The sequence below is a fragment of the Megachile rotundata genome, chromosome 1 (genome assembly GCF_050947335.1).
Source record: "Megachile rotundata isolate GNS110a chromosome 1, iyMegRotu1, whole genome shotgun sequence".
In the NCBI taxonomy this organism is placed as follows: Eukaryota; Metazoa; Arthropoda; class Insecta; order Hymenoptera; family Megachilidae; genus Megachile; species Megachile rotundata.
The window spans coordinates 18807073-18830591 of NC_134983.1; the positions used below are offsets into that span (position 1 = coordinate 18807073).

The window sequence follows — 23519 nt, forward strand, 5'->3', positions numbered from 1 at the left end:
TCCCAAATCCCCAAATTCCTAAATTACCAATTCCAAAATCCCAAATTTCAAAATTTCCAATTCCCATATTTTCAAATTTACACATTTCCAATTTCCTATATTGTCAAATTTACAAATCCCAATTTCCCACACTCAATACTTCCAAATGTCCAGAAGTCTGAACATGTACATTTGTCTGATACACCCAGTACATATTAATTGACTATTAGAAACACCCAGAATATAATAATTGACTATTTGAAGCACCCTAAATATACACATCTACCATATGAAACCTCACATATGTACATGTACCATCTGTATCACCCAGTACACATACTCCTTTGAAAAAGCTGTACATATAAATGCACAGTTTGAAACACCCAGTACATATTAATTGACTATTAGAAACACCCAGAATATAATAATTGACTATTTGAAGCACCCTAATAATATACACATGTACCATATGAAACCTCACATATGTACATATACCATCTGTATCACCCAGTACACATACTCCTTTGAAAAAGCTGTACATACAAATGCACAGTTTGAAACACCCAGTACATATTAATTGACTATTAGAAACACCCAGAATATAATAATTGACTATTTGAAGCTAAATATACACATCTACCATTTGAAACCTCACATATGTACATATATGTGTATCACCCAGTACACACACTCCTTTAAAAACCCTGTACATATAAATGCACCATTTCAAATAACATTACTTTGATTCACTAATCGAAACACCCGGTATATATGCATCTACTATTTGAAATGATTTGAGGTCGGAGTTATCGAACTATGGGACGTTGCACCATCGTCGTCAAGGATCTCGTCTCTCGTTATGTCCGATGCAATTTATCCCGGTGGCTAGTGTTACTTTCCCGACAACCGGTAGTCACACTCGACTGCAGTTGACATCCTTTACCTGAGAGATACGCGGGCTACTTCATATTCCTCGATTTATTTACGTTTGTTCGTTAGCAAGCTGCAGAACCTGATCCACGTAGATGACATTTTCTATCGTTCGAAGGCGGTTGCTACGAAACCACCTCGTTCAAACGGCATCAACGTGGATCCTCGTTTTCTTCGCGCACCATTTACCTCGCTAACGATATTCGCACCGATTCTCCGTTCTACCGGATCTTGTTTGTCTTTTTTTCAGTCGACAAATGTATCTCTTCCGTAGTGAACCCTAGGAATAGTCGGGCAAGTACTCTTCGTGTACTCTTGTTACGTTTTTCGTAGAGTCAATTTCATTAGGCACCCTTTTTAAAGCAGGGTGTATAAAATGAAGTTTTTTAATGAATGTGTACTTATGAATGCTGCAATGTGAAGATGTTCAATGTATATGTACATTGAATGTTATAGTATGAAACTGTTCAATAAATATATACATATGAATATTGCAACATGAAGATATTCAATGATCATATACATATGACTGTCCACATATGAAACTATTCAATAAATATATACATATGAATGTTACAACATGAAGATGTTCAATGAACATATACATATGACTGTCCACATATGAAACTGTTCAATGAACATATACATATGAATATTGCAACATGAAGATATTCAATGAACATATACATATGACTGTCCACATATGAAACTATTCAATAAATATAAACATATGAAGGTTACAATATGCAACTGTTCAATAAATATATACATGTGAATGTCACAACATGAAGATATTCTATGAACATATACATATGACTGTCCACATATGAAACATTTCAATAAATATATACATATGAATGTCACAACATGAAGATATTCAATGAACATATACATATGACTGTCCACATATGAAACTGTTCAATGAACATATGCATATGAATGTTACAACATGAAGATATTCAATGAACATATACATATGACTGTCCACATATGAAACTGATCAATGAACATATACATATGAATATTGCAACTTGAAGATGTTCAATGAACTTACACATATGAATATCACAATATGAAACTGTTCAATAATGTACATGTGAACGTTGCAGTATGAAGTCATTCAATGAGGATACACATGTGAATGTCATAATATGAAATTATTCAACGAACATATACATGTGAGTACTGCTCTCTGAAGTCGATCAATGAATATGTTCATGTGAACTTCATATATATGAAATCCCTCTACAAATGCATACATGTGAATATTTCAGTATGAAGTTATTCAATGAGGATACATATGAAGGTTGCAATATGAAGTCACTCAATGAATATACACACTTGAACGTCTGCATATGAAGCTTCTTAATGTGCATATGTGCATATGTATATGCATATGTGTATGTGCATATGTGCATATCTGTATGTGCATATGTGCATATGTATACATGTCTGGGCATATGTGTATGTGCTTATGTCTATGTCTGAGCATATGTGTATGTGCTTATGTCTATGTCTGAGCATATATGTACGTGCAAATGTGCATATGTGTATGTGCATATAAACGTATATAGTTGAAATTGTTCAATAAATATCTAGCTACAAATGTTACAATACGAAATTACTCAACAAGTGCATACATACAAATATCATAATAATATGAAGTTGTCGATGAACACATATGAACGTCATAACACGAAATTGTTCGATGAATACATGTAAGCGTCATAATACGAAATCGATGAATACATATGAACGTCCTAATACGAAATTCGATGAATGCATGTAAGAGTCATAATACGAAATCGTTCGATGAATACACGTGAACGTCCTAATACGAAATCGATGAATACATGTGGACGTCCTAATACGAAATTCGATGAATGCATGTAAGCGTCATAACGCGAAATCGTTCGACGAATACCCCTGAACGTTATTATAGGAAATTGCTCAATAAATATAAGCATGTAAACGTCGCAAGCAGAAATTGTTCAATAAATATATACACGTGAACGTCATAAAAGAATAGAACTCGCAGCATGAAATACAGAGACACATTGTGACAGCCTCCCTTTGTCTCCATAGCGCAGACATTTATAAACGACATCTTTCGAATAGAACGTACCAGCAGAATAGTTCTTTCACTGTCCTTCGCGTGTGGAAGTTCTATCGCGTTTCGTAGAAAATCGAGTGCAATGTCGATCGAAACATTGTCAGACAATTAGTGCTTAACATTGTGGCGTGTATCGGACGCAATTAATAATTATGCCGGTATCGCATTTGCCTATCGTTGATCGAGACCCAGTTCCATAATTTCGTGAAGCCTTCATTCTGATTGTTTCTCACGCGATTCCTCTTTTCACGAAATACAAGGTTTCATTATGGATTAAATTTTAGTTGGAGAACGCAAATCTTGACTTACAATTACAATTTTTATTGATTTTGATATTTTTATAGCGAAGTAACCTTATGTTAAACAATCAATTTTTCATCCGAATCATTTTCTTTTTATGAAGGGTTCTAATATGACATTAGTTCAAATATTTACAAAAATGAAACTCGACTGACAGAGGTTGCTGCAATTTTTATAGAACATCGTTAGTATAGTAATATTTATATAAAGTTACAATGTTTGGTATAAGATTTTACTTACGTATAATGGACATAAAATAATTGAATACCTCCTTGTAAATAAGAAAATTAAATTTAATTATATTTCAACTTATTGACTCTTCCATATTCAATATCTTGTATAACATATTCTAAAAAATTAAACCAATTTTGATATCTCTAACATTTTCCACGTCCACCATCAAAAGTACATGATATAACAGTGACCATAATACAACGTTCTTAAAAAAAAACAAGAACGTGATTTGACTTCCACAAATAACATTTAAATATCTCGTTGAAGAACGAGAAGTTAACCGAACAATTGTATAACCGAATAAGTCGGTAAGGTAGAAGCATCATTTAGAAATCCTCAGACTGATGAAGACAGATTGCATCCCTCAACATCGGAAGACAAATTAAGACGCGATTGAAAGTAGCGAGTAGGCAAGAGTAGCTAAACAAGACAGCGTCCTCGACGGATATTTACGAGGAAATGTTGCCATCCGATTACCAACAGATCAAACACTTTTTCTCGCGTTGACGAGGCACGATAGAGCTTGAACGCGGAAACGAACGAATCATTAGTTGATCAACGTGGGTCCGTGGTAATAATAAGTGTCACGCGGGTTCGACGAAGAAAGCTTGAACCTCCGTGCGACGCCAGGGTCGAAGTTCATCGGTGGGAGATCTTTAAAACATCCAGGATCGTGAAAGACTCACGGCGTTATTAATCGCGGGAGTCCACCGCGTGTACACTCGGCTGCAACCTACACATTCGACTTCTAAGCTCGACGACTTTCAAATTTCTAAAATCGTGGATTTTCGAGTTTGAGGATTTTTGAGGTTGAATATGAGGAATATAGGATATTCCTAGGTTTTTGGTACAATGGATGAACAAATTGTTGGATGTTGGAATCTATATATTTTTAAATTTCTGGAATTTCTGGAATTTCTTAAATTTCTGGATTTTTTAAATTTCTAGATTCCTCAATTCCCAGATGCCTAAATCCCTGAATTCCTAAATTCCAAGATTTCCAAATCCTAAAGTTCCTAAATTTCAAGATTCCCAAATCCCTAGATTCCCAAATCCCTAGATTCTCAAATCTCAACATTCCCAAATTCCAAGATTCCCAAATCCCTAGATTCCCAAATCCCTAGATTCCCAAATCCCTAGAGTCCCAAATCCCTAGAGTCCCAAATCCCTACATTCCCAAATTCCAAAATTCCCAAATTCCAAGATTCCCAAATTCCAAGATTTCTAAATCCCTAAATTTCCAAATCCCTACATTCCCAAATTCCAAGATTCCCAAATCCCTACATTCCCAAATTCCAAGATTCCCAAATTTCAAAATTCCCAAATTCCAAGATTCCCAAATCCTTAGATTCTCAAATCCCTACATTCCCCAATTCCAAGATTCCCAAATCCCTACATTCCCAAATTCCAAAATTCCCAAATTCCAAGATTCCCAAATTCCAAGATTCCCAAATCCCTAAATTCCCAAATCCCTAAATTCCCAAATCTCTAGATTCCCAAATCCCTAGAGTCCCAAACCCCAAAAGTCCCAAATTCCAAGATTCCCAAATCCCTAGATTTTCAAATCTCAAGATTCCCAAATTTCAAAATTCCCAAATTCCCAAATTCCAAGATTCCCAAATCCCTAAATTCCCAAATTCCAAGATTCCCAAATCCCTAGATTCCAAAATTCCAACATTAATATCTCCCTAGATTCCAAAATCTCTAGACCTTAAATACTAAAATATCCCAACATACAAAAATCCCCACATCTTAAACGCCAAAGTCTCGAATATTTCAAACCACAAAATTCCTAGTCCTCTAAATATAAAAATTCCCAAATCCCTAAATTCTCCAATTTCTCGTCTTCCTAATTCCTAGTTTCTCCCCTTCTAAGATCCTCACAGATCCCCAAATTTCCATGTTCCCAAAAAAGTCCCTAAATTGCTATGTTCCCAAAATTTTGAATTTATCAAATATTAAAAATCCCCAAAAATGTCTGAATGTAGTCAAGAAGAGGACTCGTTTCTCTTGCAGTTATTTTCCCTAGGAAAGACAGCTTTGCTCACGACTGTACACACACCACGATCATTATACTCGGTATCGTTCGCGAGTAACGATTTCTTCCAACGTTTCTTCGTTGCAACGCCGATTAATCGCCGATACGGAGATTAGAGGGCTAATTATAGGCGCGTGGATCATTATCGATGTGTCGTACGCGTCGTGCATCGCTGACTATGACAGGCTTTCGGATGGATACACCAATCGGACGTTTTCACTTTCCAAAGAACGCTCGATCGAGCAAATCGAACGTTCAGAATTTCGTGCCTTGGAACCGAATTCGTTTCCTTCAGGAATTTCACGGTCCAGGGAAAAAGAGTAACACGTTCGCTATTAACTGTGGACCGTATTTCTCGAATCAGTGTAGATCCTTTTTGTAAAAAGGAACTACATTGCATATTTTTATAACACTTCTCCATTGATCACTTAACCCTTTGCACTCGAGAGGTGACTCTCACTCACCATTTTATTTAATACAGTAATTTGCAATAAGCATTTTTAACTGATTCTATAATATGACACGTGTGATGTATAAACACAGTGAAACAAACAATAGTGGAAATTATTAGTAGAGAAATAATGACCCCAGAAGAATTCATTTAACTTTTGAACTAATTTTTAAAATTGCTGTTTGCAAACAGTCAAATTACCTTTGAGGGTTAATTAAAAATCAACAACTTCACCTTTTTTATAAGTTCTGTCTTAGCAATGTTGTAGACCAAGAAACGTTTAATAATGCAAGGCGATGGTATTCGATAATTTATTGAGGAAATCAGTTTCAATCATGAAAGAGGAATGTAGGTTACGAAAGATTGATTAATCGTAGGAGCATCGGTAAATGGAGCTCGTGAGGTAGAATCGAGTACCAGAGGATCGTGAACTATGCACGGTGATATGCATGTTAATTACAGTCCTCTTGATGGCTCGGGTAATAAAATTAAATTTCGAGGTACTAACGATACACCGTGCTTTGAACGTGTAATTACCGTCAAAGCGCCTATTTGCATATAGGACGTCCCATTTAACGTATACATTACGTGTCCGTGTAGTCATTCAGACGTCTACATATGGTGTTTCACTTAACAAGGTCATCTAAATATCTTCCTCAATTATGTTCAGTGCTATTCTATAATTCATATGCAATCTTTGTACATTATATTTTAATGTTGTTAGGTTAGACTTTTAAGTCAATGCATTTCTGTTGGGTGCACTTTTATTTCAAGGTTAGAAGATACTACAAGGTCGTGTAATATACTCTTATGGATATCTTTTGATTTCTTAGCTTTAAGAGCAAAGATAAATTGTACATTAAATATTATAGTAATTGTACTTTTATTACAATAAATTCAGTGCATACATTTCTGTGGAGAACACTTTTATTTCAAGGTTGAGGATACTTCAAGGTCGTAATATACTCTCATGGATATTTTTTAAATTCTTAACTTTAAGAGCAAAGATAAATTGTACATTAAATATTATAATAATTGTACTTTTATTACAATAAATTCAGTGCATACATTTCTGTGGAGAACACTTTTATTTCAAGGTTAAAGGATACTTCAAGGTCGTAATATACTCTCATGGATATTTTTTAAATTCTTAGCTTTAAGAGCAAAGACAAATTGTACATTAAATATTATAATAATTGTACTTTTATTACAATAAATTCAGTGCATACATTTCTGTGGAGAACACTTTTATTTCAAGGTTAAAGGATACTTCAAGATGGTGTGACATACTCTCATGAATATTTCCTAAATTCTTAACTATAAGAGCCAGATAAATTGTACATTAAAGAAGAGACATATTTATAAACCTAAATATACAGAGTTATTCAAAACTTCATGACATAATGTATTATACTTATGACATAGTGTCAGCACTCTTCCTTCATGAATGTCGTGAACAATTTCTTCTGTAACTTTCAAACTACAGAACATATTAATTACGACACACAAAGATTTATCCACAAAACTGACATTAAAATGATGTCAACAAAAATGATGTCAAAACTGACAACAAAATGGCCGCCCCACAAGTTTCTTATTCTAAGATACACATTTCGTTAAACATTCCTTAAAATCAGAATTGATTTTCATCAAGAAAAAGTATAAATATGTGTCCTATTTTATGTTTCGCCATGTGTTTATTTATTTTTTAATTTCAAATTAAGTACACAAAAAATGACCTCAGTATACCGTTTCGTTTAATTTATAATGTTATCAAAAGTTGAATAAGACACCTTGTACATGGTACAGCTAATGATAAACTGTACCGAAGAAACCTGTTTACGTTGAAGAAGAAACATGACCGTACTCCGGTTGGAAAATCTTTATCGACCCTGAAACGTCCTCGACACTTCCATCGAACAATTTTTCACCGTGAAATATGTTCTCCGTACGCCCCCGCAGTTTCAATCCATTCCATGTAACGTACTTTCCAAAGCATATCCATTTATAGATGAACCTCTCGACGCCGACCTCCATATTTTTCGCGTGTTGCACACGTCAGCGAGAGATACGTATCTATGCAAGTGTTCCTTCGCCTTTATCTATGGGTTCAGATGGTTAACGATAGAGTAATCCTGTTTGTGTACCTTTGCTCATGTAACCTTGTTCCGAATATTTATCGCATAATTACGATCTGGTTGCTTGTTCCATGTTTGATAGTGTCGCGTGCGATCTAGTTCTGCGTGAAACGGGTTGAGAAAAAATTTTATCGAAATGAAGGACGATTTATCGTTTCGATCGAATTTATATTGATTTTATTTCGCGGAAACGCTTGGACGTGCACATAATTGTTCACATCGACATCACAACGCAATAAAAATTGCAACGCATCAGTACCGCAATGCGTTGTTATTATAGCGCGTCAGCGTTACAATGCACCATTATCGCAACACGTTGTTATTACAGCGCGTCAGAATTAGAACGCATTAGTACCGCAAGGCACCAATATTACAGCGCACCGTCACTATAACGCATTAGTATCACCACGCACCAATATTACAACGCATTAGTACCGCAACGCGTTGTTATTACAGCGCGTCAACGTTACAACGCACCACTATCGCAACACGTTGTTATTACAGCGCGTCAGAATTAGAACGCATCAGTACCACAACGCGCCAATATTACAACGCACCACTATCGCAACACGTTGTTATTACAGCGCGTCAGAATTAGAACGCATTAGTACCGCAAGGCACCAATATTACAGCGCACCGTCACTATAACGCATCAGTACCACAACGCGCCAATATTACAACGCATCAGTACCGCAACGCGTTGTTATTCCAGCGCGTCAGCGTTACAACGCATCAGTATTGCATCACGTTGTTATTACAGCGCGTCAGCGTTACAACGCATTAGTATCGCAATGCACTAATATTACAGCGCGCCGTCACTATAACGCATCAGTACCTCGACGCACCGATATTACAACGCATCAGTACCGCAACGCATTGTTATTACAGCACGTCAACGGTACAACGTGTTGTTATTACAACGCATCGGTATTACAGCGCGACAGAACAACAACGCGTCGCTATTTCAGCGCATATTTATTGAAACGCATCACAATCACAACGCGCTACTATGACAGCGTGTATTGTCACAGCGCATTGATACTACAGCGGTTTAGTATTACAGCGCTCCGTTATCACAGCGCTTCAGTATGCAGCGCTCCGTTATCACAGCGCATTGTTACTGCAACGCGCCACGATCTCAACGCTGCACTATAACAACACGTCAACGTTACAACACGACGCTATCACAACGTTTCAGTGTCACAACGCATTTTTGTAACAACGCGCGTTGTTATCACAATCGTCTTGTTGTCACAACGTACCGTTATCAGAAAGTGTTGTTATCTAAACACGTCACCGTTCAACGCATTCCTATAACATTGCTATCACAACGCATAGCAATCACAACGCGTTACCTATTAAACACGTTACTATTATAATATATTACATCTACTATGTTACTGTAATCCGTATTGTATATACCTAATATGTCACAATCCATATTACCTACATAATTATCCTTGTACCTTTCCATATATAACATAAAACAAAAGGATTAAGCGCACAAAGGAATCGCACGCAGCCAGAAGCGCCATAAGCCGAACAGTCTGCACAAAGGCTTTGTAAGTTGTCGCAACAGTGGGGACTCGGATCGAGTCTCGAAAGACCGGGATTTTTTTGTTATTACCGCGGCGAGTAACGGAGAGGAAAGTGACGGCCGTAGGAGGAAAACAATCCGGTTGCTAGCCGCGTGTGTTCTCCTGTTGCAAAGGGACCAGCTAGACAAGTAGTTCCTCTGCACACCACTCGCTATCATTAATATCCTGCGGTTCGCGAATAGGCTCGCGCGATCGTTAAATCATTTACTCGATTGTCGTAACCGGACCCGAGCTGCACTTGCTCGTTGGAATCGAAATTTATTCGACGTTTCCATTCCATTCTACCTACCACCGATCACCCTAATCGTTCCTGGGGAGTTTTAATCATCGCGGATCTCGGATTTCAAACTGTCACGGATATATTGGATTGGGGTTACGCCATTAAAATTATATGTATTGGGTTAGGGTTAGGTTACGGGGAGTTATATTGGGTAAAGGTTAGAATTATGGCTATTAGATTGGAGTTGGGTTACGTTATGTTAGATTGAGGTGTAGTTGAGGCTGAGTTAGTTGGTTAGGTTAAGTTTATGTTAGATCAGAATTATATTAAATTAAGGTTAGATTAGGGTTGTTAGATTAGGGTTAGATTAAATTAATACTATATTAAATTAAGGTTAGGTTACATTAGGGTATAGCTACATTAGGTTAGGTTCGAATTATACTAAATTAAGGTTAGATTAGGGTCATCACATTAGGGTTAGATCAAATTAGAGCTATATTGAATTAAGGTTAGGTTACATTAAGTTATAGCTACATTAGGTTAGGTTAGATTTATACTAAATTAAGGTTTGATTAGGGTCGTCAGATTAGGGTTAGATTAAATTAGAACTATATTAAATTAAGGTTAGGTTACATTAGGTTATATCTATATTAAGTTAGGTTCGAATTATACTAAATTAAGGTTAGATTAGGGTCATCACATTAGGGTTAGATCAAATCAGAGCTATATTGAATTAAGGTTAGGTTACATTAAGTTATAGCTACATTAGGTTAGGTTAGATTAGGTTCGTCAGATTAGGGTTAGATTAAATTAGTGCTATATTAAATTAAGGTTAGGTTACATTAGGTTATAGCTACATTAGGTTAGGTCAGAATTAGACTAAATTAAAATTAGATTAGGGTGTTCAAATTAGGGTTAGATTAAATTAGAAGTATATTAAATTAAAGTTAGGTTACATTTCAGCGGTGCTACTTCGTGTCCTATCACACACGTGACTCAACAACGATGTACAAAAATCGGGGAACATATCCCGATAGCCCCAATTACGAAATTGACTCGTCATCGAGAAAATCAGCACCGATTAAACGGTATTGTCTCCACGGGCGTGTAATAACGTCACGTAAGAATAGCCGCGGATACAGCGTTTCCGTCGACCACTTTCCGCGGAAGAAAGTGGCTCGTAGGAGGGAAACGAGTCGCGCGTTACTAGAAAACGAACAACGGGTCATTGTTGGACACGTCGGTCCACGACCATTAATATCACTGCCTCCTTGGGCCACGTAGACGCTTATGCAGCGACTAGACCAATTACCGTTAGTTGTTCGCTGCCGTTGTAAAATGATTTATCGTGGATTGTCCTCGCCGTTTGAAATTTATAGAGCGAGTCTCATTGGGTTCTTCGCGTGGCTGCAAAATAATCGGGCTGATCGTGAGCTCGCACGCTCATTATCGAACGTGCTAAATTACACGCGAGATACGGTGATATCGAGCCTCAATTATGTCCGGTTTCCACGAAATCACCACAACCGTATTTTCAACGACTCCATCGTTTTCGTAATTTATGTAATTCTCTCGGCGTTCCGTTTTCTGGGACGGCGGTCTATGACCGGAGTCGTCAAAATGGCGTCGTAAAGCTCGCGAACAGATATGTCGATTTAAAGAAACTTTTCATCGTCTTTAATTTATCTGCACTTATAAAGTAATAATACTGGTTAGAGTAAAACGAGGAAATACAGAAGAACAATTATGATTGAAAAATTTGATCAAAACTATGATAAACAAATGACAGAGTATCGTTAGAGGAAGACGGAAGGTGACGATTTGTCAGGCGTTTTCACCGGATCTATCCTCCGCGTTAATCGTTCGTCTCGTGCGTTCTTCTGGTCTCTCTGTTTGTCGATCGTGCGTGCACACCGGTGCTGGACTATAAGGTTACAGGAGAGGCCAACCGCACGTCAGACGAGAACCAACTGGTAGAAATCTCATCGAAGAACGTTACACGACGGCCGTTAATCGCGTTCGACGGGCGTGAAGCGACGGTGTTAAGGAGGGAAATCGCACTCTGGTCCTCTGCTTCTCTTTCGCTTTCTTCCGACTTTTCGATCGCCACTATTCCATGTCTTTGTTCCCCAAAATCACCGTTCGATAGCTCGACAAAATCTCATTTACCACTCATAAAATTACTCGTTTATTACTTGGTCGTTCTATTACTCGCATTGTTCAGAATCATGTCACAACTTCTATCCAGGAATAACTAGTTGCGAGACACCCTGTATTACTCCTAGCGTAGACTATGTACCTCTTGATTATGAGTACAGTTTGTAAAATTCATTTACAATTTTCTATATTCTAAAATTTATTTATAAATCTTGCACTTATTCAAATGTTTGTATTCCCAAATTTTGTATCTTCAAAGCCCTAATACTTCATATGTTCATATACCTACTAAAATGTTTATATTCAAATGTTTATATCTGAATGTCTATATCTAAATGTTTATACCCAAATGTTTATATGAAAATGTCTATATCCAAATGTTCATATGAAAATGTCTATATCCAAATGTTTCAATAAAAATGTCTATATCGAAATGTTTATATGAAAACGTCTGTGTGCATAAACATAAATCTTCCTCAGTTACCAATGAATGAATTTAGATTGACAGGTTTGAAAATATTTTCTGTACACAGCATCATGTGAGCAGAATGCAATAAGCCACTCCTTTGTCATGATTGCCGTCGAGTACGCGTTCTAGTCTTAAAATTTCATGTTTGTACATCAGCTCTCACTGTACATGAGCGCGTTTAGCACATTTCCTGTTATTTGTATGGTTTTTGCTTGTCTTTCTCACCGCGTCGTAAACTATTACGACCATTAGTAGCCCCGAGAAAGTATACAAAAACTTTACATCGCGCATTAAAATAAGGTGGTTTTAAATCGACGCTACAGCCGTAGGCCATCGGCTATTCAAATAACACGCCATCCGCGTTTTATTTGTCTCGCTCTTACAATTAACCTACAAAGACAACTGTAATCGCTTTTACTACGAATTGCTACAAATGTGTGGGAAAATATGGGGGATTAGAATGTTTGGGAATAAGGGTCGATTTTCATGAATTACTATATATTTATACTTTACAAGGTTTCAAAATTTTATATTAGTAATTGTAATATTAATTAACAGTATAAATTCATAAATTTATAAATTCTTATATTCTGATGTATATATACAAATTACCCAAACTGTTGAAATGCATAAAAATTCCCGAAGTTTCCCAAAATCCTCGAATTCCCCAAATCTCACAAATTCTCAAATTCCTCAAATTCCAAATTCCCCAAATACCAAGTCCTCCAAATCCCAAATTCCCCAAATTCCAAATACCTCAAATTCCAAATTCCCCAAATCCCAAATCCCCCAAATCCTAAATCCCTCAAATTCCAAATACCTCAAGTCCCAAATTCCCCAAATTCCAAATTCCCCAAATACCAAGTCCCCCAAATCCCAAATCCCTCAAATTCCAAATACCTCAAGTTCCAAATTCCCCAAATTCCAAATTCCCCAAGTACCAAGTTCCCCAAATCCCAAATCCACCAAATTCCAAATACCTCAAATCCCAAATTCCCCAAATTCCAAATCCCCCAAATCCTAAACTCCCAAATCCCCGAATTTCCAAATACCTCAAATCCCAAATTCCCCAAATTCCCCAAATTCCCCAAATCCCAAATTCCCCAAATTCCAAATCGCCCAAATTCTAAACTCCCAAATACTAAATCCTCCAAATCCCAAATCCCCCAAATTCCTCATATCCCCCAAATCCCCAAATCCCTCAAATCCCAAAAATACAAATTTCCAAAATTGCGAAATCGCCAAATTCCAAATTCCCTAAATACCAAAATCACCAAATTGAAAACCGTGCAAAGCTCGTGAACCGACATAAAACTCGATGGTCGGCAAATTTAAAGCACATAAAGATCAGTAGAATTTCTGAAATTATCGTTGAACGAAGGTTCTGCCCTTCGAAGGCTCAGTAAGAAACCGAAGTCCGAAGTATCCGTACCGGTTTGTAATTCAGAAGTATTATCCAGCAAAAAGCGATCGTTTTCGCGCGTAAAACGATTATCGATCCGTTAAAGGAGAATCGAACCGTTCCAGCCGCTTAGAGCCGGAGGCTCGCAGCGAGATGAATCGGCAAAAAGCCGATTCACGGTGAAAAATCGGTGAACCGACGCCCATGAAGAACCTAAGAAGCCAAAGGAAAAGAGCTCGTTATCTTTTGTTTGAACGGCTGTGCTAAACAGAGGCCTCTACATAATTGAATGGCCGTCTATTCAGGATCGGAATCATCGACCAACGGTTTTTGCCCCGTTCTGCTATTCCGCTCGAGGATCGGAACAGGATCGAAACGGATCATCTCTCTCTCGATCCGGAGTTAAATCCGCCGAAACGAAAGAAGAGTTTCGACGCCGAACGATAGGCAATAAGGCAACGTTTGTGTACTCAGCTGCCTCCGAGCGGCGTGGGTGGATGTAATGAATGGATCTGTCAGATTTGTAAACATTTGACGTACACCCGTATCGCGTCCGGTTAACTTGATGAATCGATTCGTTGAACAAGAAGTTCATTTTTGAACCTCGAGAATTTTTATTTCGGGTGCTCGATTTTGGCGGAAATTTTTAGCTCGAATAATATTAGTCTTGTAAAACGTTGGTATGATAAGGAAAATAAACGAACCTTCTCACTTTGCGGTCCCCAGTTCGTTAACCCCTTCGCAGCCGGTTTTGTCTGCAATCAAAAAGAAAAATATTGTGTTAAAATAAAGTTGAGTAGCGTTGATTAATTTGAAAATATTTGCAAATTTTATCATTCTGGTTTTTTACATAATGACATGTATGAGGTTGTAAGGATATGATCTTATGATTTTGGAAAGGTGAAACTTCAAAATGAGGGTTAGGGTACTAGCTCTCTAAGTTTCCATATTTCTAGATATTCGTATTTTGAGACCGATAGACCACTATGTTCCCATGCTCCAATGTTAGGTCCCAAGATCCATAGGTCCTGAGATAACTACATCATTAAATCTCTGTACTCCTACACCTCTGGACTCCTAAGCATCTCCACATTTCTAACTTCCAACCTCAGTGCTCAGTATGTATTCCTGATCACTTAGATTCATATGTCCACATGTTCCACTGTCATATCTCAAAAACCATAGATCCACATACAACCATAAAACCATGTTCAATCTGTACTCCCATATCTCTAAATCTCCATATTCCTAAATCCCACCATCCATGGTATTAATCCTTGACCACTCAGATTCCTATGTTACCAGATTCCAAGATCCTAAGATAACTATAGCATTAAACTGTACTCATCTGAATCCTTAAACCACTGCATCTCCTAAACCACACCTCACCATTAGTCCACCTCAGCATTAACCCAGCTGTGTATTAATCCTTGATCGCTTAATCAGATAGCGTTTATACCACCATTAACCCAGCCCTAAGTAAGGTGTTAACAATTGCACCTGCAAGCGTTTACGACCGCTTCCTTTATTTTCAATTTCACCGCGTCTTAACGGTCCTCTATCCGCCTCGTACATCACGAAAGCTTTCTCTGCGCCTAGGCGTAGTCTCCGACTTTTCCTCTGGAGGAAGTTACGAACGTTCCCGGCAGGCAAACCTGGAAAATCGAAGCCAGAGATCGCGATGCTTCTCACGGAAGAGCAAGTGCAACGATCGGGAAGAAAAATACGGAGAAACAAGCGTCGGTCGGAGATTCTGTTGGTTCGTGTTCGATCGGTGGAGAGTCAGGGAGGAGGTGGCGATGCCGGGCCGAAAGAGGAATCCCGAAGGAAGATGTACGCGCTTGCGATTCCACGACGGATTTCGCTGCGGGGCCCGGGTGTGGTCGATCGTAGGATAATGCTAGCGAGCGGAGACGAAAGAGGAGATTCGAGAGGGAAGCTTCTCGAGATCGATGCCTAAAGGCGAGACGAGTTTAGCTCCTATACTCCGGCATCGATAACCGACTAAGAAACAGCAGATATCGGCGAATCAGGCTTCTAGTCCATTTTCTTTAGCCCGCAAAACGTTACTTGTCGAACGCTCATTTACCATAATTACACCGGTCAACGCTTCTTTTCTGTTTTGCCACGAGAGCCTCTAATGTCAATAACTTCATTTAGTTCACTCTGTACGCTCGTGTATAATTACGCTGTCATTGATTTATGTTTGTTGGAATACGTGTCTGCATGTTTGTATGTTTGTTGGTATGTTTGTCTGTTTGTCTGTTTGCAAGTTTGTCTGTTTATATGTTTGTATGTTTGTCTGTGTGTATGCTTGTATGTTTGTCTGTGTGTATGTTTGTATGTTTGTTTGTATGTTTGTATGTTTGTATGTTTGTATGTTTGTATGTTTGTATCTATATTTGTTTGCATCTTTGTTTGTATGTATATATATATGCAGATTAAGTATGAACCTTTAAGAAGTAAACAACTTTAAGAATAATTTCTTATGCACTCTAAACTTTCACGAATTCGTAATCAAACAGTTTCCTGCTTTCTCGATAACGACCCCGATCCTCAGGATAGGTATTGTTCGGTTCCGATGTCGATCGGTTTAATTGTTACTTAATTACTCATTGTTACAACCGATCGAATGGATCCGTGAGTTCACCCCAACTAATGTAACCTTCGTGACTCTTTCACATGATAATCAATTTATATCGTCATATCACCATGCATAATAGGTATTCAATCGATCAGCCCGATCAAAGCGTAGGATGAATCCAATCGTTTCATTCTCTAGCATCGCCTGTCGGTATTATTCGTTATTCGTTGCTTTCACCCGTGTGCTCTATGATTTAACTATGCGCAGTGTTAACTATAATTGCACAAGCCTAATGCCCGTTTGTCCCACATACATGTAATTACGTTAACACGGCCTGTGGCTACTAGAGAAAACTTGACCATCTGACCTGTCAACACTGTCGACAGTTCACGGCATACATACTAGAAGCTTTAGAATTCAGCGACACAAGAATCCAGGAGTATAATGATCTAGAAATCGAAATATATCGAAAATGAAGGTTCAAAGATGAAACACGTTGCACCTTCCCGGAAGAAGAAGATCGGAAAGACACGAAAGAAAATCTCGCAGGTGGTTACACGTGCGTGCATGGATATTACAACGCCGGAGGGCTTGGATGTTGTAGCTGATCATAGAGGATAATAATCGTGAGAAGTTGGACGAAAAAGAACGTTGAAGGCGGTTTTCACGAACCGGTAGAGGAATCACGCGAGCTACAGCGAGGTTTACGGGCGACAACGGGAATCTTACGATCGGCAATCAAATAAAGGGATAACGGTAACTAAGGTAGCTATTACTAGCCGCGTTAAACTTTAACGCGGAATTTTTCTACAAGCAATTTTCTCATTAACTCGTGGAGAGTGTTGGAAACGATGATGGGCAGATCGGTTACTCGATAAATACCTTTCGGCTACATGCGTGCGTGATCGACTCTGGGCAGATATGAAATTTATTGATCTGACACGAAGTTTACGAACATACGAATTTATACATTAATGAGTGTACATACAAATGTACATATTAATTTACAAACATACAAATCAGTGATATTACAACCATTCAAAGTGTATAAACATACAGTATGTGCAAACATACAAACATACAAACCTATGACATTATAAACATACAAAATGTATAAACATACAGTATGAGCAAACATACAAACATACAAACCTATGACATTATAAACATACAAAATGTATAAACATACAGTATGTGCAACATACAAACATACAAACCTATGACATTATAAACGTACAAAATGTATAAACATACAGTATGTGCAAACATACAAACATACAAACCTATGACATTATAAACATACAAAATGTATAAACATACAGTATGAGCAAACATACAAACATACAAACCTATGACCTTATAACCATACAAAATATATAAACATACAGTATGTGCAAACATGACAAACATACAGAATGTGCAAACATACAAACATACAAACATACAGAATGTGCAAACATACAAACATACAAACATACAAACATACATATATACAACCATACAAACAACCATACAAACAACCATACAAACAACCATACAAGCAAACATACAAACAACCATACAAATAAACATGCAAACAAACATACAATGCAGACATGTATTCCAACATGTCTACAATTGCACCAATTAGTGTATGCAATCCCAACAAACACAACGATTCGAATAATCTGAATTGGGGAATGCAGTAAGTTAGAAACGTGTGATTTGTAGCAAAGCGGCGCCCAAAGATTTCCCCGAACGTCAGCCTACATTGTTCGACGGCGGTCGCATTGTTCTCGTGGAACAGCGTGGCAGGTAGTCTCGGAGGTTCGTTTCCGCGCCGGGACGTACTTTCTATCCGTCCTAGGTGGACACGCGACCGTGCCACGGTTGTCGTGTACCCAGCTGCCGGACGACGCGTGCCTAAATGCAGGAAGGAAAGTAGCAATCGAGCAGAAGCCGAACCTTCTCCTAGGAATCGTTCGATCGGAAGATCGGAGCGGTCGTGTTTCCAATGCTGTTACGGTTTTAACGGTGTCGCGAAATCACGGTGAATAACGTTCCGCGACAGCTGCGATTCCGCTGGATCGATTCCGCGAACGGGTGACCTGCTCTTCTACATACGTGCAGTGCTCCTCCACTGGGTTATGGCGCTTGCGGTTACGGTTGTTAGATGACGAGGCTAGTTTTCGAGGTGTCTATTAGAGCATAACTAAATGGGTGTGTAATGGTAGGTAGTTTCAACAGAATACAGGAAGCCTCTCTATGTACCTTGAAAAATTGATGCAATTCATGGAAGATGCATTTTAATGCGCTGCATGATGCGGGTATTAATACTAGATAGGTAATCCGTTTAACTCTCCATGTGGTTATGTTGCACGTCTTTGGAATGATGTTTCGAACTTTGTATCATTTGTTTTTCATTTCGATGTCAATCTTCATTTTTTCAGACTTCTAAATTGAGAAGTCTTATATCTTAAATTATTAGACTTACTGTAATCATTTATAAAAGACAAACTCTTTTACCTATAATCATTCTCAAACTCCCATATCTACTTTCTGGAGCTTCATATATTTTTTCTAACAGTAAATGAAAAAATATTTTTGGGGCAGCATTAACAACCCTATTCTACAAATACCTGGAGCTTCAAATATTCTTTGTAACAGTAAATGAAAAAATATTTTTGGAGCAGCACTGACTCCCATATCTACACATTCCTCAGAGCTTCAAATATTTTATCTGACAGTAAATGAAAAAATATTTTTGTAACAGCACTAATTTCCATATCTAAAAGTTCCTGGAGCTTCAAATATTTCTTCTACCAGTAATCTGACGAGAAAATATTGTTGGAACAGCACTGACTTTAATCACCCAAATTGTTAGTAAAATCCAGTTTTCTGATTCAAAATTTTGATGAATTTACTAATTTGATTAATTTTAATCATTTTACCAATTTGATCAATTTTTATCAATTTATTAAGAACGTAAAATTCCAAACTATAAATTGGACTGATCAGTTTCAAGATGCGCTGGTTTGTAGCGGATGTATCGCATTCAAATTGACACACTCCTTATATGGAACGACGACGTTTTATGTAACCGCGAACGCGTTACACCACTCGCGGCCATTTTTGGCAAGGAATTGCTCGAGCGTCGTTAATTATCCTCCTTTTTTTTCTGACAGTGTTTCTTTTTCGCCTTGGCACGAGCAAACCGAAAGGTGTGGCGGTGACGCGAAACACCGGTGAAACAAAGTCAGACGCCTTTCTACTTAACAACACCGACGTCCCATAAAAATGATGGGACCTTACAAAAAAATTCTCTCGTTTTTGGTCAACGGACCTTAATAGCTTCACTTTGCACCTTAATAGCTCTGTTTGCTGAAAATTAAGGATTCACCGACCCGTTCCAAAGGGATGATAAAGTGAACCACTCATTTCGGTCATGGATTTGGAAACTTTTTACGTGGGCCAGGAAAAAAGTTTCTACTTGAAATACTGATTGTAGATAATGAGGTCTTTGGAGATTATGAGGATCGTTAATCATGGCGATGTGATAAGATAACGTTGGAACAGCTGGGGAGTTGTCTCAATTTTGTTAACAGGGTCGGTGGTTGTGAATGTTGGAATTTTTAGGTTTAATTAATGGATCTTTGAATTTTCAAGGTTCTACATTTTTAGTTAGTCAAATTTGTAGGTGTATAAGTTCATAATTTTTCAAATATCCAATGTACCTATTTTTTAATTTTCTCGTAACACGAATTTCAAATCTTTGAATTTCCATTGTACCTACTTTTTAATTTTCTTGTATCACAAATTACAAGCCTTCAAATTTTACAATTTTTTTAGTTTCAAGAACGGTGAATGTCTGAGTTATCAAATTACCTAATTACCAAACTCTCAAATTTCTAAATTCTTGAATTACCAAAGTCTCAGATTGCCAAACTATCATATTACCAAATTTTCATTGTGCCAAACTCTCAAATTACCAAAGTTTCAAATTACCAAATTTTCAATGTGCCAAACTCTCAAATTGCCAAACTCTCAAATTACCAAACTCTCAAATTACAAAACTCTCATATTACAAAACTCTCAAATTACCAAATTTTCAATGTGCCAAACTCTCAAATTACCAACTCCTCAAATTCCTAAATTCTCAGATAACCAAACTCTCAAATCCCCAAATTCTCAAAGCCCCAAATTCTCAAATCCCCAAATTCTCAAAGCCCCAAATTCTCAAATCCCCAAATTCTCAAATCCCCAAATTCTCAAATTACCAAATCCACAAATCCCCAAATTCTCAAATTCCCAAATTCTCAAAACTCCAAATTCTCAAATTACCAAATCCACAAGTTCCCAAATTCTCAAATCCCCAAATTCTCAAAACCCCAAATTCTCAAATTACCAAATTCATAAGTCCCCAAATTCTCAAATCCCCAAATTCTCAAAACCCCAACTTCTCAAATCCCCAAATTCTCAAATTACCAAATCCACAAATCCCCAAATTTCTACTTTCCCAAATCCAAAATTTCCAAATTCCACCCCGAAATTTCCTCCCCATTTTCAAATTTTTATTTCCCCAAAATTAAATCTTTCAAACCACTCCTTTAATTCTAGATATTCAATTTCCAAGGTGACATTCACTTCTCCAGTCCTCATAATTCACTGACGATGACTGTTAACGTCTAACTTTGACGAACTACCGTGATTAATGGTACCCGCTAATTTTTCTTGCGCATTGAATTTCGCTTGTTGTCACATCCATATTCGGCTGGAAGCTTGCATCATACGAAACGTTGTAAACGTTTCTGATTGGACTTTCAATACAGCGATGTCTGGTTAGGTACATTTCGTGTTTCATTAGAGTAGATGACTGCCAATTCGTTTCGAATACTTTGATTGGTTATTGGCATTTATTACAAAGATTCATCCGTGGTATTCAATTAAATCTATACAACTCTTCCTACGGAACGAAATGTAGGTTGAGGTTTATTGGCCTTTGTGCTGAAATTGCATGCAGTAATCGATGTATGCGATTGCTGACTATTTTGAGGAGTTTTGAATAATTAAAATTATTCAAATTAGTAAAATCATCAAAAATATTCAAATTAGTAAAATGATTAAAATTAATCAAATTAGTAAATTCATCAAAATTTATCAAATTAATAAAATGATAATAAAATTAATCAAATTAGTAAATTCATCAAAATTTATCAAATTAATAAATTGATAAAAATTAATCAAATTAGTGAATTGATAAAAAATATTCAAATTAGTAGGTTGATTAAAATTGATCAAATTAGTAAATTGATTAAAATTGATCAAATTAGTAAAATGATTAAAATTTATCAAATTAATCAATTGATTAAAATTAATTAAATTAGTAAATTGAACAAACTTTATCAAAATAGTAAATTGACCAAAATTGATTAAAGTAGTAAATTGATAAAAAATTATTAAAGTACTGAATTCATGAAAATTTATTAAATTAATGAATGCATGAAAATTTACTAAATTAGTAAATTAATAATATTCAATAAAATTTTTGTACCTATCCCTCGATCTACAGCAAACATCCCCTCAAACGACACTATTACTCAAAATCGTATAAACGAAAATTACCATTAATTAATAAATATAGTCGAAATTAAATGAAACTTGACTTCCCTTTAATTAGAAAAATATTAAAAGCCTACCAGTAAAAAAGCCAACTAGTGTAAAAGGCTATTGGTAAAATGTAGACCGAAATTCGCCATCAAAAAGTGAAAGCTATAAATTAGTCGGCATTCGAAGCGCATAAAAGTGCGTTAAAAGCTGGGAACGGCAGGCAATTGGCCCCACGAGGGTTAAGAGCTGAAAATCGGTGAATAAGCTAGGCACGTAGTTGGAGCAAAGGTGAATATAGAGGATGAAAAGCAGAAAGTAAGTTCACACAAGTCTCGGCAGTGTTGTTCCCATCAATCGTGGCGAACGTTCGCAAAGGAACGAAATGGTAGCCGAAAGTTGTTTCCCATTCACCGTACGTTCGGGCGTGTTGGTTCATAACGAAGAAGAAATTCGTGTTAGCGAGCCTCCCGCGAGAGATCGGTTGAGGAGGAAAGAGAGAAAGAGAGAAAGAGAGAGAGCCGGTTGAGAACCTTCGAGATTCAGGTTCTACCCGGTGCGACCCGACAGAGCGGAGAGACTTGGGTGGCATGAGAGCGTGGTGGTCGCGCCCTATGCTAACCCAACCTCGCATAACCTAACATCTCGACTCTTCTCTCTTTTCTTCTCTTCTCTTACTTGGCTAGATTCTCACCGCTCGAAACCGCATCGACTCTGTCGACTTGTTTCCATAAGATCGTGTGCACGGATCAGGAGGCTAGCGTGACGGTACGGGAGCAACACTCTGATCACACATTCGCTGCTTTCTTTGAAAAAAAAGCAATTATAAGAAAAATTACAATTATAAGGAAAAGTAATCGACATCAAGTATATTGCTGATCTTGATTTCTATCTCTTGATCTACAAAATTTATAATCCTTATACTTATTCTTATGAATCGTTATGAACTTATGATTACGGATTGTATCTCGAGATTCATATAGCTGTGTAGCCCCAGATTTTAATATGCGTGTATATGGAGATTTTTGTGCATCAATATCCCTAGATCCAAAGATCTCTAAATATGAGTACTTCTAAGTTCCAATATCCCTAAGTATCATTACACCAAGATCCCAATATCCCTAGAGCACATAATCCCCAAACTATGATATCTCTAGATCCCAAAATCCCTTGATCCCAATATCCTTAAATCTTAATATACCTAAACCTCAATATCCCTAGATCTCCCAATATCCCTAGATCCCAACATTCCTAAATCCCAATATCTCTAAATCTCAATATCTCTAAATCCCAATATCCCTAAATCCCAATATCCCTAAATCC

The 23519-nt window shown here is 37.3% G+C and overlaps 1 protein-coding gene across 2 annotated transcripts in view; it reads right to left on the minus strand.

The window, feature by feature from the left end:
• knockout (Stork-head domain-containing protein knockout) overlaps positions 1 to 23519 on the minus strand; it is a 163808-nt gene that overhangs the window by 105148 nt on the left and 35141 nt on the right. For both annotated transcript variants that reach the window (XM_003704094.3, XM_012287141.2), the window contains exon 2: positions 14734 to 14784. The gene's annotated coding sequence lies outside the window, so the exon portion shown is untranslated. The remainder of the gene's footprint in view (positions 1 to 14733; positions 14785 to 23519) is intronic.